This window comes from Canis lupus, chromosome X, assembly GCF_003254725.2.
Source record: "Canis lupus dingo isolate Sandy chromosome X, ASM325472v2, whole genome shotgun sequence".
Classification (NCBI taxonomy): domain Eukaryota; kingdom Metazoa; phylum Chordata; class Mammalia; order Carnivora; family Canidae; genus Canis; species Canis lupus.
The window spans coordinates 69,701,882-69,719,570 of NC_064281.1; positions in this window are offsets into that span (position 1 = coordinate 69,701,882).

The following is a 17,689-nucleotide window of genomic DNA, read 5'->3' on the forward strand; positions in this document are numbered from 1 at the left end:
TAAAGGATGGAAGTGATGCAATGGAGTCGTACTTTGGGAAGATTAGTCTAGAATAACTTTCAGTCTAAGTCACTGTTTCTCTGTCCATGTGATTTGCTAATCAACAGTGGACTGCAACTACATGGATAATATATTCACTTTGCAGTGATAGGAGCAGTTGTTCATTAGTTCATGACACTACTGCTATCAGATAATTTGAATAAAACACAGACGTCAATATTTTCTTTCTAAAAATGTTTACATTTAAATTATTTTATCCAATATATAGTATATCATTAATCTCAGATGTAGTGTTCAATAATTAATCAGCTGCATATAACACTGAGTGCTCATCAAATCACATGTCCTTCTTGATGCTTATCACGCAATTACCCCATTACTCACCCACCTCCGCTCCAGCAACCCTCTGTTTGTTTCCTATAGTTAAGAATCTCTCATGATTTTTCTTCCTCACTGATGACTTCCCATTCAGTTTTCCTCCCTTCCCCTATGAGTCCCCATGCTGTTTCCTATATTCTGCTTAAGTGAAACCATATGATACTTGTCTTTCTCTGATTGATTTATTCCACTCAACATAATACCCTCCAGTTCCAACCACATCAATGCAAATGGTAAGTATTTATCGTTTCTGATGGCTGATTTATATATATATAAACATATATATATATATATATATGCCATATCTTCTTTATCTATTTATCTGTTGATGAACAACTTGGCTCTTTCCACAGTTTGGCTATTGTGGACATTGTTGCTATGAACATGGGGGTGTAGGTGCCCCTTTGGATCACTACATTTGTGTCTTTGGGGTAAATACCTAGTAGTGCAATTGCTGAGTCATAAAGTAGCTCTATTTTTAACATCTTGAGGGAACCTCCATACTGTTTTTCAGAGTAGCTATACCAGCTTGCATTCCTATCAACAGTGTTGAGAGTTCCCCTTCCTCCACATCCTTGCCAACATTCATTGTTTCCTGTGTTGTTAACTTTAGACACTCTGAATGGTGTAAGGGGGCATCTCATTGTGGTCTTGATTTCTATTTCCTTTTTTTAAATAATAAATTTATTTTTTATTGATGTTCAATTTGCCAACATACAGAATAACACCCAGTGCTCATCCCATCAAGTGCCCCCCTCAGTGCCTGTCCTAATGCCAAGTCATGTGGAGCTTTTTTTAATGTGTCTGCTATACATGTCTTCTTTGGAGAAATGTCTGTTCCTGACTACTGCCCATTTCTTGACTGGATTGCTTGTTTTTAGGTGTTGAGCTTCATAAGTTCAGCACAGATCTTGGATACTAGGTCTTTATCTGATATGTCATTTGCTAATATCTTCTCCCATTACATAGGTTGCCTTTTAGTTTTGTTGACTGCTTCCTTTGCTGTGCAGAAGCTTTTCATTCTGATGAAGTCCCAATAGTTCATTTTTGCTTCTGTTTCCCTTGCCATTGGAGACCTCACAAGAAGTTGCTGTGGCCAAGGTTGAAGAGGTCGCTGCCTGTTCTCGAGGATTTTGATGGATTTTTGTCTCACAGTTAGGTCTTTAATCCATTTTGGAGTTTATCTTTGAACATGATGTAACAAAAAGGACAAGTTTCACTCTTCTACATGTAGCTGTCCAATTTTTCCAGCACCATTCATTGAGGAAACCATCTTTTTTCCACTGGACATTCTTTTCTTTCCTGTTTTGTCAGTTGAACACAGAGTTTAGGGTCTATTTCTGGGCTCTCTATTCTGTTCCATTTATCTACATGTCTGTTTTTGTGACAGTACCATACTGTCTTGATGATTACAGCTATGTTATATAGCTTGAAGTCAGACACTGGTGACCCCAGCTTTGATTTTATTCTTCAACATTACTCTAGCGATTCAGGGTCTTATCTGGTTTCATAAAATTTTAGGATTATTTGTTCGAACTTTGTGACAAATATTGATGGTATTTTGACAGGGATTGCATTGAATGTGTAGATTACTCTGGGTAGCATAGCCATTTTCAGAATATTCATCCTTCCAATCCATAAGCATTGAATGTTTTTCCATTTTGTTGTGTCTTCCTCAATTTTTATCATGAGTGTTCTGTAATTTTAAGAGTGCAGATCCTTTACCTCATTTATTCGGTTTATTGCTATGTATCTTATGCTTTTTGGCACAATCATAAATGGGATTGACCCTTTAATTTCTCTTTTTTCAGTCTCATTGTTAGTGTATAGAAATGCAACATAATCTGTGCATTAATTTTATATCTTGTCATGTTGCTGAAATCCTGTTTGAATTCTAGCAAATTTGTGGGGGAGTCTTTTGGGTTTTCTGCATAAGGTCTGTCATCTACAAAGAGTGAAGTTTGACTTTTTTCAATTGAATGCCTTTTATTTCTTCTTGTTGTCTGACTGCTAAGGCTAGGCCTTCTAGTACTATGTTGAACAACAGTGGTGAGAATGGACATCTCTTTCAATTTCCTGATCTTAGGGAAAAAGCTTTTAGTTTTTGCCCATTGACAATGAAATTCACTGTGGGCTTTTAATAGATGGCTTATATGATATTGAGGTATATTCTCTCAATCTCTACACTGTGGAGAGTTTTAATCAAGAAAGGATGCTGTATGGGGGCATCACAATGCCAGATTTCAGGTTGTACTACAAAAGTGTGGTCATCAAGACAGTGTGGTACTGGCACAAAAACAGACACATAGATCAATGGAACAGAATAGAAAATCCAGAAGAGGACCTTCAACTTTATGGTCAACTATTATTCAACAAAGGAGGAAAGACTATCCACTAGAAAAAGGACAGTCTCTTCAATAAATGGTGCTGGGAAAATGGGACATCCACATGCAGAAGAATGAAACTAGACCACTCTCTTTCACCATACACAAAGATAAACTCAAAATGGATGAAAGATCTAAATGTGAGACAGGAGTCCATCAAAATCCTAGAGGAGAACACAGGCAACACCCTTTTTGAACTCGGCCACAGTAACTTCTTGCAAGATACATCCACGAAGGCAAGAGAAACAAAAGCAAAAATGAACTATTGGGACTTCATCAAGAAAGGAAGCTTTTGCACAGCAAAAGACACCGTCAACAAAACTAAAAGACAACCTACAGAATGGGAGAAGTTATTTGCAAATGACGTATCAGATAAAGGGCTAGTATCCAAGATCTATAAAGAACTTATTAAACTCAACAGCAAAGAAACAAACAATCCAATCATGAAATGGGCAAAAGACATGAAGAGAAATCTCACAGAGGAAGACACAGACATGGCCAACACACACATGAGAAAATGCTCTGCATCACTTGCCATTAGGGAAATACAAGTCAAAACCACAATGAGATACCACCTCACACCAGTGAAAATGAGGAAAATTAACAAGGCAGGAAACCACAAATGTTGGAGAGGATAAGGAGAAAAGGGAACCCTCTTACACTGTTGGTGGGAATGTGAAATGGTGTAGCCACTTTGGAAAACTGTGTGGAGGTTCCTCAAAGAGTTAAAAATAGACCTGCCCTACGACCCAGCAATTGCACTGCTGGGGATTTACCCCAAAGATACAGATGCAATGAAACACCGGGACACCTGCACCCCGATGTTTATAGCAGCAATGTCCACAATAGCCAAACTGTGGAAGGAGCCTCGGTGTCCATCAAAAGATGAATGGATAAAGAAGATGTGGTTTATGTATACAATGGAATATTACTCAGCCATTAGAAATGACAAATACCCACCATTTGCTTCGATGTGGATGGAACTGGAGTGTATTATGCTGAGTGAAATTAGTCAATCAGAGAAGGACAAACATTATATGGTCTCATTCATTTGGGGAATATAAAAAATAGTGAAAGGGAATGAAAGGAAAGGGATAAAAAATGAGTGGGAAATATCAGAAAGGGAGACAGAACATGAGAGACTCCTAACTCTGGGGAACGAACTAGGGGTGGTAGAAAGGGAGGTGGTCGGGGGGTGGGAGTGACTGGGTGTCGGGCACTGAGGGGAGCGCTTGACGGGATGAGCACTGGGTGTTATTCTATATGTTGGCAATTTGAACACCAATAAAAAATAAATTTATTAAAAAAAAGAAAGGATACCGTATTTTGTCAAATGTTTTCCTGCATCAATTAAGACAATCATATGGTTCTTGTCCTTTTATTAATGTGATGTATCACATTGATTTGTGAATGTTGAATCACCCTTGCAACTGAGGAATAAATCCCACTTGGTCGTGGTGAACAATCCTTTTAATGTACTATTGGATCCCATTGGCTAGTATTTGGTGACAATTTTGGCATTTATGTTCATCAGGGATATTGGTCTATAATTCTACTTTTTGGTGGGATCTTTATCTGGTTTGGGGGTCAAGGTAAGGCTGGCCTCATAAAATGAGTTTGGAATTTCTCCTTCTATTTCTATTTTTGAAACAGCTTCAGAATAGTTATTAGTTCTTTTTTAAATGTTTAGTAGAATTCCCCCTGGGAAGTCATCTAGCCCCAGATTCTTGTTTCTTGGGAGATTTTTTATTACTGTTTCAATTTCCTTTCTGGTTATGGGCCTATTCAGGTTTTCTATTTCTTCCTGTTTCAGTTATGGTAGTTTATAAGTTCCCAGGAATGCATCTCTTTCTTCCCAATTGCCTAATTTTTTGACATATAATTGCTCATAATATGTTCTTAAAATTGTTTGTATTTCTTTTGTGTTGGTCATGATCTCATTCATGATTTTATTAATATGAGTCCTTTTTCCTTTCTTTTTGGTAAGTCTGGCTAGGGTTTTATTGATCTTATTGTCTCTCAAAGAAGCAGTTTCTAGTTTCATTGATCTATTTTAGTGTTCTTTAGATTTCTATTTCATTGAGTTCTCTTCTAATCTTTATTTCTCTTCTCCTGGTTGGTTTAGGCTTTACTTGCTATTCTTCCTCCAGCTCTGTTAGTGTTATGTAAGCTTGTGCATTTGAGACTTTTCTAATTTTTTGAGAAAGGCTTATATTGCTATCTACCTCCCTCTTAGGACTGCCTTTGCTGTATCCCAAATATTTTGAACAGTTGTGTTTTCATTTTCATTTGTTTCCATGAATTTTTAAAAATTCTTTTTAATTTCCTGTTTGACCATTCATTATATAGTAGGATGCTCTTTATCCTCCAAGTGCTTGAGTTCCTTTCAAATTTTCTATTATGATTGAGTTTAAGTTTCAAGCATTGTGACCTGAAAATGTACAGGGATTAATCCCCATTCTTTGGTATCAGTTGAGACCTGATTATCGACCCAGCATGTGATCTATTATGTAAAATGTTCTCTGTGCAGTTAAGAATAATGTGTATTCTGTTGCTTTTGTGTGGAATGCTCTGTATATATCTGTGAATTCCTTCTGGTTCAGTGTGTCATTCAAAACTCAGTTTCCTTGTTGATCTTCTGTTTAGATGATTTTCCCATTGTTGTGATTGCAGTTTTAAGGTCACCCACTAAATATTATATTATTATCAATGCGTTTATTGGGTAATTATTTGGTTTACGTAATTGGATGCTCCCAAGTTAGGAGCATAAATATTTATAATTGTTAGATCTTCTTGTTGTATAGATGTGGTATTGTATTCCTCTCCATCCCTTACTACACTCTTTGGTTTAACATCTAACTTGTCTGATATGGGGATTTCTACTCTTGCTTTCTTTTGAGGTCCACTTGCATGGTAAATTTTTCTCCACCCCTTCATTTTCAATCTGGAAGTGTCTTTATCTAAAAGGAGTCTCTTGTAGACAGCATATAAATTGGTCTTCCTTTTTTATCCAATCTGATACCCTGTATGTTTTGATTGGAGCACTTAGCTCATTTACATTCAGAGTACCTACTGAAAGATATGAATTTAGTGCCATTGTATTACCTGCAAAGTCTCTGTTCCTGTAGACTATCTCTGTTTCTTTCTGTTCTGTGTCCTTTTGGGGCTCTCTTTTTGCTTACAGGTTCTCCTTAATATTTCTTTTTTAAAAGGTTTTATTTATTTAAGAGACAGAGCATGAGAGAGAGAGAGAGAGAGAGAGAGAGAGAGAGAGAGCAGGAAGTAATTGTGGAGGAAAAAGCAGACTCCCCACTGAGCAGGGAGCCTGATGCGGGGCTCGATCAGGTCTCCTGCCAGTCTAATATTTCTACCATTGTAGGTTAAGAACCTATTGTCTCAAGCTGCTTTCAGGTTTTTCTTTTTATCTCTAAATTTTGCAAGCTTCACTATTATATGTCAGTGTCTTGATCTATTTTTACTGATTTTAGGAGGGGTCCTCTCAATCTCTTGGGCTTGAATGCCTAGTTCCTTCCCCAGATTAGGGAAGTCCTCAGCTATGATTTGCTCAAATACACCTTCTGTCCTTCCCTTTCTTCTTCCTCAGGGACCCCAAGAATTCTAATATTGTTTCATTCTATGGCATCACTGATTTTTCAAAGCCTCCCCTGATGGTCTATTAGTTGTTTTTCTCAGCTTCCTGCCTTCTCATCAACTTGTCTTCTGTGTCACATACTCTCTCTTCTGCCCTCTTTACCCTAGTAGTTAGAGCATCCAGTTTGGACTGCACCTCAGTTAGAGCATTTTTAATTTTGGCCTGAATAGATTTTATTTATGCACTAAGAGATTCTCCAGTGTCTTTTATGCTTTTTTCAGGCCCAGCTAATAACTTTATAATTATTATCCGAAGTTCCAGTTCTAATATCTTACTTATATTCATATCAATTAAGTCTGTGGCAGAGAGTATTACCTCTGTTTTTTTTTCTTTTGTTTTGAATTTCTTCTCCTAGTCATTTTGCCCAGAGAATAATGGATGAACAAGTGAACAAAATAAAAAAATTTAACCACTACTCTAGCAGAATAAACACTAGATAAATCTGAAGAATTAAAAAAAAAAAAAAAAAAAGGAGCAGAGGGGAGAGAGAATATAATCTCACAGGTGGACAAAACAAGGTGATTCCCTTGGTCCTGGATGTATTTTGGTTTGCTAGAAGACACTAAATCCCAAAATTGTAAAGAAGGCAAAACCTATATACATTTTAAAAGCCCTAAATACAGTGAAAGGAAGCCAAAAATGAAGATCTATCTATAAAATATAAATGTCAAAAAAATGAAAGTTAAAAAAAAGACTCAAAAACAAAAAGTTAGTAAACTAAGAAACTAGTTGAAAAGGGAAAAAATGAAAAGGAAATAAAAAATTTTAAACTGAAAAATAAATCATGAGAAAGAAATATCAAATTCTATATATTATTTTCCCCTAGCCCTAGAGTTTTGCAGTTCTGTGTGCCCCATAAACTTGCTTTTCACTTATTGTTTCAGCTGCTCTTCTGGGAGAGGGGCCTGCTGTACTGATTCTCAGGTGTCTTTGCCTGGGTCAAGTTTCACCACCCCTTGCCAGAGGTCCAGGCTCACTGTGAGCTGCTACTGGTTTCTGTATATGACTTTTGTTCCCTAAAGGCTTTCTGCACTTCTTTAGAGGATGAAAATAAAAATGGCGTGCCCAGACCTCCAGCCCCAGAGGTGGAAAATCACTGTCCTCTCTCTTAATAAACCCTCAGGGATAAGCGGTCTTCACTTTTGTGTTTGTCAAACTCTGCAGATTCCTATGGTGGGCGCTGCACATTTCCTCCCAGGGGAAGGGCAAGGGTCCTGCATTTCTATGCTTTCCAGGGCCTCCGCACCAAGAGCAATTGCTAGGTCACGCATGCCCCTGCACTTCCTCTCCTAGGGGAAGGCAGAGGACCACCAGTTTTCTGTCCTTTGCAGGGAGCAGTTGCGTAGTAGTGCACACTCCTGTGCTGCCCCTCTGGGGGGAATTAAGAGGTCCCAGCTTTCTGTTCTTTGCAGTGCCCAACCCCCAAGAAAGCTGTTACTGAATCATGCTGTGTTTCACAATTTATGGTGAACCGAGTGGAAAGCCCCCCTCCCAGACTCGCTGATCCTCACTGCTTTACCTGTTCCAATGCTTGCTTAGGAACTCCGCTTGCTCAGGATTCCCCATTCTTTCTGTGACCCCAAGAATCCTGAAACCATACCCTTCCACCTAGGATTCTTCCCCACTTCACTATCTGAGCATTTTCAGGCAGGGACATCTCTCATTGGAGCAGATTTCTAAAGGTTCTGATGCTTTGCTTCAGGGCTATATCACTTTCCCACAGGTAGCTTATGGAGGCTCCCTCCCCTGACATTTATCTTCCAATAAATCACCTCAGATTAACCTCTCTGCACTTCCTAGCTTACAAAAAGTGGTTGTTTTTTGATTTGTAGAATTCCAACCATTCTTTTCTTACATCTCATGTTGAATTGCCAGGTGTTCAGAATGATTTGATAGTTATCTATCTAAATTCAGGGGCCCAGATGATACGTGGCCCCCTGCTCTTTCACCATCTTGCCTCCCTCCTAGGCAGTGTTATCAGACTTCAGGATTTTCTGTCCTACTCTCCCACTGAAGAGAGTAACAAACGCATCTCTAAAGTTTCACTGGGAAGAGACAGGTTAGAAAGAAGTGCTTAGGGATCCCTGGGTGGCGCAGCGGTTTAGCGCCTGCCTTTGGCCCAGGGCGCGATCCTGGAGACCCGGGATCGAATCCCGCGTCAGGCTCCCGGTGCATGGAGCCTGCTTCTCCCTCTGCCTGTGTCTCTGCCTCTCTCTCTGTGTGTGACTATCATAAATAAATAAAAATTTTAAAAAAATAAAAAATAAAAATTAAAAAAAAAAAAGAAAGAAGTGCTTAAAAAGATACAGGTGAGCCAATTAGCTGACCCCAGGTCTATGAGAGAGTCCCCAACGCTGGAAAAGTAAATTTTTCTGGTTCCCAGATAGCTGGGAAACATGCTTTTTAAGCCCTGAGAGTCACTGGGGGAAGAAATGGAACCTCAGGTGACTTCCATCTAGATCAAATATGCTAGACCTTCTGTCCAACCTCAAACCCTGTGCCCAGGCCAGTCAAAAAAGTGGGAACACCACCCCTACCCAATGGAAAATGAAGGTTTGTCTAATAAGCACATCAGCAGGGACCTTTGTAAACCAAGTCACTGAGGGAGTTTTTCAAATTTTGCATTGAATAAAACCTCACTAACACCCACAGCACTGGGGAATTAGAAGAGAGACCCAATAATGAATGATACTAAATCGTTTATAGGATCTCCATAAAAGAGCCTTCAGGTCAGATTTAATTTGGTTTAGAAAATAATGGGTTATTTTGTATACCCAGGGTTTGTGAGTGAGTGAAATTAATATCTGAACACTAGCTAGAAAGAGTCTTTGGCTTCGATCTAGAAAACCTGAGTTTTAACAGGTGTTATTAAACTCCTTAAGAAGTACTTTGTTATATGGCTATGATAGTAAGTTACACTGATATTTGCATGCTTCACAGAGTATATTGAGCCCACTTTGTATAACAGCAGGATTTCATAATTCCATTCTCATAATGACAGATATCTATAACAAATATCTAACTTTCTCTTTTTATTGAAGTATAAATAACATACAATATTACATTAGTTTCAAGTGTACAACATAGAAATTCAAAAGTTGTATAGATTGTGAAATGACCTAGCTCTCTGACAGAAGAAATAGAGAATTATACCTAGTTGATCAGTTTTTTTCCCTGAATACAACAGAAGAAACTCTACAAAATTATCCTTGACTCATCCCACATAAGAAAAAAAGTTTATTTCCAGTGAATTTGCACATATCCCCACTCCTTGTATACTTGCATTCACTGACCACCACTAAGGGAAACATACACACACACACACTACAGACACACACTCATTTTAGAGGATTCTCATCTCTTATACTTGATTTACTGGGAGAAATTGCTTCCTTATCATTTAGGCATTGGCAAGAAGCCAATCATTAGCTTAGCTCTGCAGCACCGCTAGGTTCCTTGGTTAATGAAAATAATTATCAAGTCTGTAACTAGGGGCAAAAATTGAAAAGCCTTGGATCAACAATTTTAGCACAGTTTAAAAACTACTTTCCAGTGCCAAATAAATAGATTAGCCTAAGAACCATCTACAGGTCTTCAGTATTCTCTTATGTATAGAAAATAATACCTTGCTTATATAGAGAATAAACTCTCTTTTTACATTTCTCTCTCTTCTCCCTCTATATGCCTTTTTAAAATATCTCCCTTTTTATCTCCCTATGTATTCCACCAAAGCTCCAAGTTCCAAATGAAAACTCTTGTACCAGATTATATATTCATCACAGCCAGTGCTCTCCATAGCCTAATACAATAAAACCAATAAAACCAAGGCAAAAATATCACTTGTCTCTTTGCACATAAAATAAAATGATGCCATCTGTGAGACAAAGTAATGTGGGGTAATGAGTCATCTCCAGCTTCTATAAAATAGCCTAGTCAGCCTGGGCCTGCAGAGAAAATGATGAAGAGAGGGAAATCAGAGAATTTGTATACTAGTGATTTATTTCTTAATTTGTACAAATGTGAAGTTCTTTTAAGTTGATATGAGCATATCAACTGACAAACCTATTTGCACGTATGCACTTTTATTATACCTGCGAAGTACACCTTCATTTTTTATGATAGAGTTTGCCTGAGGCCATAAGAGCAGCAGGGCCAGGAATACATTAGAAAAATTAGAAGAAATATCATCAGGCACCTTCAGCCTACAAGTAAACAACAGCTCACTAAGAAGAATTTGAGTTCTATGGGAGCCTATCTTTTCCTTTTCCTTGACCAATTTTAAACTGGCAGGGAATTGAGGCCTCCACCATGAAGATCAAGACAGTGTTGAAGACCACATCACTATCTGACTCAGAGTTATCTTTTAGCATTCTTATTGTACTCTAATCATCTACTGAGTTATCCACATTTATTGTGGCAAGACAACCAGAAACATATTTACCTTTCTAAATTCTTTTCACAGTCTTGCTTCTGTAATATTCCTATCTCATTCTGGGGTGTAACTTAAATATACCAGATATATGCAGAAATATTTTAGTCTCTGGAAAGAGTTTTAGCAGAATCAGTGTCAGTTGTAAAACTGAAAAGCAAAGGACTTAGAAAGCAGTAAACTGCTTATTAAACGCAATTAGCTGCCTCATCCCCCTAAAAAGATAATAATGGTGGAAATTTTTTGAACTCATCACCACAGTCACAATCAAGTTCAGATTTAGCAGCATTACTATCTGCCCAATATATTCACTGAAGCTATGTGGGATTTATTTTGAATTTTAAAGCTTTGCTCCCAAATCAATAATTAGAGTCAATGCAAAGTTTGATTATTTCCTAAATTAGATCTTTTAAAAAAATCACTTTGATTTACACACCTCTAACTGAACTTCAAATGCATATTTTGAAATTGACTATAGAGTTTAAAAGAATGGAATTAGAACATAATTAAAGTGGTCTTGTGGTTCTGCACTATTGATGAAAAATCTTGGTTCAGAATATATTTTTAACCTATACTAAATTACAGTTGGATTAATTTAGTCATCCAGCTAGCACTTACTGACCTCATACTATATGCCAAACACTGGGATAGAGATATAGGGCTGGGTCAAATGAGTTTCTGCTCTCCAGGAGCTCACATTCTACTTGGGGAGATAGATGTATAAGTGGCTAATTTCACTCACATCCATTACCTGTTATAAATTAGGTAAGACTTGAATTTTCTAGGAACCCAAATGAATAATCAGCCTTTTGAGAATCATACCAACTGGGACCTGTAGCAGCAACCAGCTGGTGTCTGTAGGTATAGTAGAGAATATATGGAACACATAAAAGAACACACACCATGGTATTCTCTTATAGTATCCTGTTCTTTTTCCTTGGAACACTTAGGTCGACAAATAGCTATGCATATGATTATTACATTAATGCCCGTCTCTCTGACTAAACTATGACAATCTCAAAGGGAAAGACTTGTCTGTTTTTGCTTATCATCTCCAGAGCCTATTACAGTGCTGATATACAATAGATGGTCAGTTATTATTTGGTGAATAATGAATACATGTTTTCAAGCTGCCAGAAGAGATTTATTATAAGAACTTTCACACAATATCAGTACCTACAACCTGGCCTTTTGAGAAGCTACTTGTAAGTTTTTCATTCAAATAGTTCACCCATCCCAATATCATCAGCCATTCTCTGAATTAAGTAGATAAAAGTAACCTAAGCACTACCACATATATATCTTTACCAAAAATGTTATACAACATGTATCATAAGAATAGTATACCGTGTCACGACATGCAATACAGCTTATCTTTTGAACACAACATATGCTAGCACAATACACATATCCTACCCACAGCTTATTTCATAAGTACATGAATACATCCTTACTCATTCTATCCCCATGTTCTTCTTTCTTTCCTTAGTTCTTTTCACTCCCAGTTTATGATAGTCAGTGAAAGTGTCATAGAAATGTTACATTTGTTTTGGTCTTGGATTAACTGGACTCCGCTAAAATCAAAACTTAGATAATTTGATATCTTCATCTGAAGAACCTAGACCTTTAAAGGCATCTAATTTATGGCAGGAGAAGTCTCTCCCTGGAAAATTACAGCACAGTAAAATCATTCCACTCTAAATAATATATCTAAGACTTTGATGGGATAGTCTTTTTTTAATTTAAATTCAATTAATTAACATACAATGTATTATTATTTCAGAGGTAGAGGTCAGTGATTTATCAGTCTTATATAACACCCAATGCTCGTCACATTTTATGCCCTCCTTAATGTCCATCACCCAGTTATCCCACACCCCCACCCCCCTCCCCACTAGCAACCTTCAGTTTGTTTCCTATGATTAAGAGTCTCTTATAGTTTGTCTCCCTCTCTGATTTTGTCTTGTTTTATTTTTCCCTCTCTTCCTCTATGATCTCTGTTTTGTTTCTTAAATTCCACATATGAGTGAGATCATATAATAATTGTCTTTCTCTGGTTGACTTATTTTGCTTAGCATTATATCCTCTAGTTCCATCCACATCGTTGCAAATGTTTCGTGAGATATTCTTAAAACTGAAGCAGTCACTGAAATGCAAATACATGTGTCACTTGCTTTATAAGGAAATGTATTAAAATGGGCCATTGTTTCTTAGGGAGAATATAGGACAACAATCAAAGTTTGGTACAACTATTTTTTTAATTATTTATTTTTGAGAGAGAGAGAGAGAGAGAGAGAAAGCAGGGGGAGGGGCAGAGGAGGAAGGGGAAGAGCCTTAAGCAGACTCTTTGCTGAGTGTGGAGCCCAAAGTGAGGCTCAATCTCACAACCCTGAGATCACGACCTGAGCTGAAAACAGGCACCCCTGGTACAGATATTTTTTTAATGGATTTCAGTGAAGTAATTCAATGCCTATACTTGCCATGCAGTTGAACTAAACTAACATAGCTCCTGAAAAAGCCACATACAGCGCAATTTGGGGTGCTTTTTTTCACATTATCCTCTCTCATCTTCCTGTGTTAAGGCCCTGTGCAAGTATGACTTCAACCACTAAACCCTGTCTAATCGCTTGGACTTCAGTTAATATTCCCTTCTCTGAACTCCTTTAACTGCCATTGCTTACTTTACTTATTTAGTACTTAATGTGTGCAATATTGTTTTATTTAACATTTTATGCATGTAGGAAGGCCAGGATACAAGAGAATAAAAAGATTATACAGGATAAATTTCTGAGGAGACTAGAGATGAATATATCTTGGAGAAATTTTGGGGATGGGCAAGATGTAATATGCTAATTATCTTTAGCTACTCTAGGGATTCCTATATAGGGAGTAAATAGAATGATTCTATAGGGCTCCAAATGATAGAGCCAGGGCCAATGGTTAAACACTATTGAGAGATTACTTTCAACTAAATTTTATTTATTTATTTATTTATTTATTTATTTATTTATTTATTTATTTATGTTTCAAAGATTTATTTTAGAGAGAGAGAGAGAAAGAGAGTGCACATGTGAACAAGTCAGGGAGGGGCAGAGGAAACTGGAGAGAGGATCTCAAGCAGACTCCCAGCTGAATGCAGAGCCCCAGGCAGGACTCAATCCCAGGACTCTGAGATAATGATCTGAGCCTAAATTAAGAGTCAGATGCTCTATCAACTGAGCCACCCAGGTGCCTCTCAACTAAATTTTAAAAAGAACTTTCTAGTAATCAGTATGGATTCAACACAGAGGGAGCTGCTGCCTCAGGAAATGAAGTTCTCATTATTGGAAATAATAAGAGACAGTGTGACTATTTTATGGAGTGTAAGAGGACTTAAGGATCAGGTAAAATTAACTTTAAGGACTTTTAAGAGCTGTACACTTGTGTCCCCTGAAAATTCATATATTTAAGCCCTAACACAAATGTAATGGTATTAAGTAGGTGGGGCCTTTAGAAATAGAGTTAAATTAGATTAGGTCAGGAGGGTGGGAGGCTTGTGATGGGATAAATGCCCTTAGAAGAAGAAGAAGACAAAGAGATGTCTCCATAAGCACATACCTTGGAAAGGCCATGTGTGTACCCAGTTAAAAAAGGGCTATCTACAAGCCAAGAAGCAGGTCCTCACCAGATACCTAATCTGCTAGCGCCTTGATCTTGGTGCAAAAGAATAAAAGTCCCTTGTTTAAGTCACCCAATCTATGTTATTTTGTTAAAGGAACCTGAGAAAACTAAGAAAGGGAAGTTTTGCACCCAGAGATTCTGTGATTTATGATGTACTTTGTATTCCCAACAAGACTACAAGTTCCTCAAAGGCCTAAACTCTCATATGAGTATATACCCTTGGTATCTATCTCTGTATCTTAAAGATAATAGGTACTCGCTATTTAATCAAGATAGTCCATAAGATCTACACTGGAATGAAACTGTTAATGTTTGATATATTTTTTTGAAAAAAGTAACTACATTAACTATATGATTAAAATCTATGCACTCTGAATATTTCACAACATGAGGTATCATGCATTACTATTAATAACAGTATATTAACAATAGTGTTCACAATTAGCAATAAGGCAATAGCAATTACATTTGTATTGATAATATTGGTTATATTTACAATTGTGATTATTAAACCTTGATAAGTTTATATAGATACATTATAATAATCATACATTAAATGATAACTTTATGTCAGTAAATCTATAAGAAATAAAATGAGACTGAGTGAAATATATGTGTGACTATGGAAGATTAAAAAAAGTGACTTAGAGTTTTCCAGAAAATAGGACCAGTATAAGAGGTTTTAACAGAACCTAAGAGGAATAAGTTTAAAAACAGTTAAGAAAAATATGTCCAACTAGTCATTCTTGACCTAATGAACACCCAACTGATGAGATTTCAGAACCTTCTACTGAGGGTGAGATGTCAAAACATCAATATAGAAATCAGACATTCAACTTTTACTAAGAAAAAAGTACAATTTTAACTTAGAAAGACTTCAACACATAAAAGGTATCTGTAAACTAACCCTGTATTATATAAGATATATCCGGGGAGAGGGGGCAAGATGGTTGAAGAGTAGGGTCCCCAAGTCACCTGTCCCCACCAACTTACCTAGATAACTTTCAAATCATTCTGAAAACCTACGAATTCGATCTGAGATTTAAAGAGAGAACAGCTGAAATGCTACAGTGAGAAGAGTTTGTGCTTCTATCAAGGTAGGAAGATGGAAAAAAAATAAAGAAATAAAAAAGCATCCAAGGGGGTGTGGCCCCACAAGGAGCCGGGCTAAGGCCACAGGCGAGTGCCCCAGGACAGGAAAGCCCAGTGCCAGAGAAGTGGGAGCTTTACCAATCTTCCCTGAGGGAAAGGCACTCCCGGGGAGCTTGGGCAGGATCCCAGGAGAGGCAGTGAAGTCCTCATGCTCCCAGGGGCACTAACAGGGAGTGTGCCCCGGGGAGAGTGCATCACACACGGTGGGCCGAGCTCCATAAAGGGGTGGAGCGCACGCACAGCAGGGCCCCGGGAGCAGCTCAGGCAGCAGCTATGCATGGAGGGGCCTGCGGGGCCCAGGAGCGCAATTCCAGCAGTGCAGACCCGGAGCCAAGGTCACTGGGGGACACAGCCCAAGATCTGGCAATCCTCCCGAGACAGGCAGAGGCCGGGAGGACACAGGACAACAGGGATGCTCCTGCCTTTGGGCGGCCCTGAGCTGTGCAAATAGGTGTACCCTACCCCAGAGCATCCAGGCCCCTGCAGGCTGGAGCTGCAGGAGTTACTGCAGGAGCTGACTCCAGGATTGGAAAGCTGGCCGCCGCCACCATTGTTCCTTCTCCTGGTGTCGCCTTGTACCTGGGACTGAGCAGGGGCATCACAGGATAAACAGCTAACACTGAGCCTTGCACCTGACAGTAGGCGGGCAGCTCCTCTAGGTGCACACACCTGAGAATCAGCACAGCAGGCCCCTCACCAGAAGATCAGCTGGAAGGACTGGGGAAAAGCAAGTTATTGACCAAGCAGCACTGGAAAGTTACAGGGGAAGTCGAGGGATTTACAGTATACAGAATCAGAGAATACTCCCACTTGTTTTTTGTTTTCTGTTCCCCCCCACACACTTTGTTTTCTCTCTTTTTCTCCTTTTTCCAGTACAACTTGTTTTTGCCCACTCTGCACTGAGCAAAATGAATAAATCACCACAAAAGAAAGAATCAGAAACAGTATGCTATCCTACAGATTTACAAAATTTGGATTATAATTCAATGTCAGAAAGTCAATTCAGATCACAATTATAAACCTACTGATGACTCTAGAAAAAAGCATAAATGATTCAAGATACGTCATGACTGCAGAATTTAGATCTAATCAGGGCAAAATTAAAAATCAATTAAATGATATGCAATCCAAACTGGAGGTGCTAATGACGAGGGTTAACGAGGCAGAAGAACAAGTGAGTAACATAGAAGACAAGTTGATGGCAAAGAGGGAAAAAAGAGAAAAACAATTAAAAGATCATGAAGAACACTCGTAAACCAATCAATGTGATTCATCATATCAGCAAGAGAAAACCAAGAACCATATGATCCTCTCCTTAGATGCAGAGAAAGCATTTGACAAAATACAGCATCCATTCCTGATCAAAACTCTTCAGAGGGGAGGGATAGAGGGAACATTCCTCAACATCTTAAAAGCCATCTATGAAGAGTCCACAGCAAATATCATTCTCAATGGGGAAGCACTGGGAGCCTTTCCCCTAAGATCAGGAAGATGACAGGGATGTCCACTCTCACCACTGCTGTTCAACATAGTACTGGAAGTCCTAGCCTTAGCAATTAGACAACAAAAAGACATTAAAGGCATTCAAATTGGAAAAGCAGAAGTCAAACTCTCCCTCTTCGCCAATGACATGATACTCTACATAGAAAACTCAAAAGCCTCCACCCCAAGATTGCTAGAACTCATACAGCAATTTGGTAGCGTAGCAGGATACAAAATCAATGCCCAGAAGTCAGTGGCATTTCTATACACTAACAATGAGACTGAAGAAAGAGAAATTAAGGAGTCAATCCCATTTACAATTGCACCGAAAAGCATAAGATACCTAGGAATAAACCTAACCAAAGAGGTAAAGGATCTATACCCTAAAAACTATAGAACACTTCTGAAAGAAATTGAGGAAGACACAAAGAGATGGAAAAATACTCCATGCTCATGGATAGGCAGAATTAATATTGTGAAAATGTCAATGTTACCCAGGGCAATATACACGTTTAATGCAATCCCTATCAAAATACCATGGACTTTCTTCAG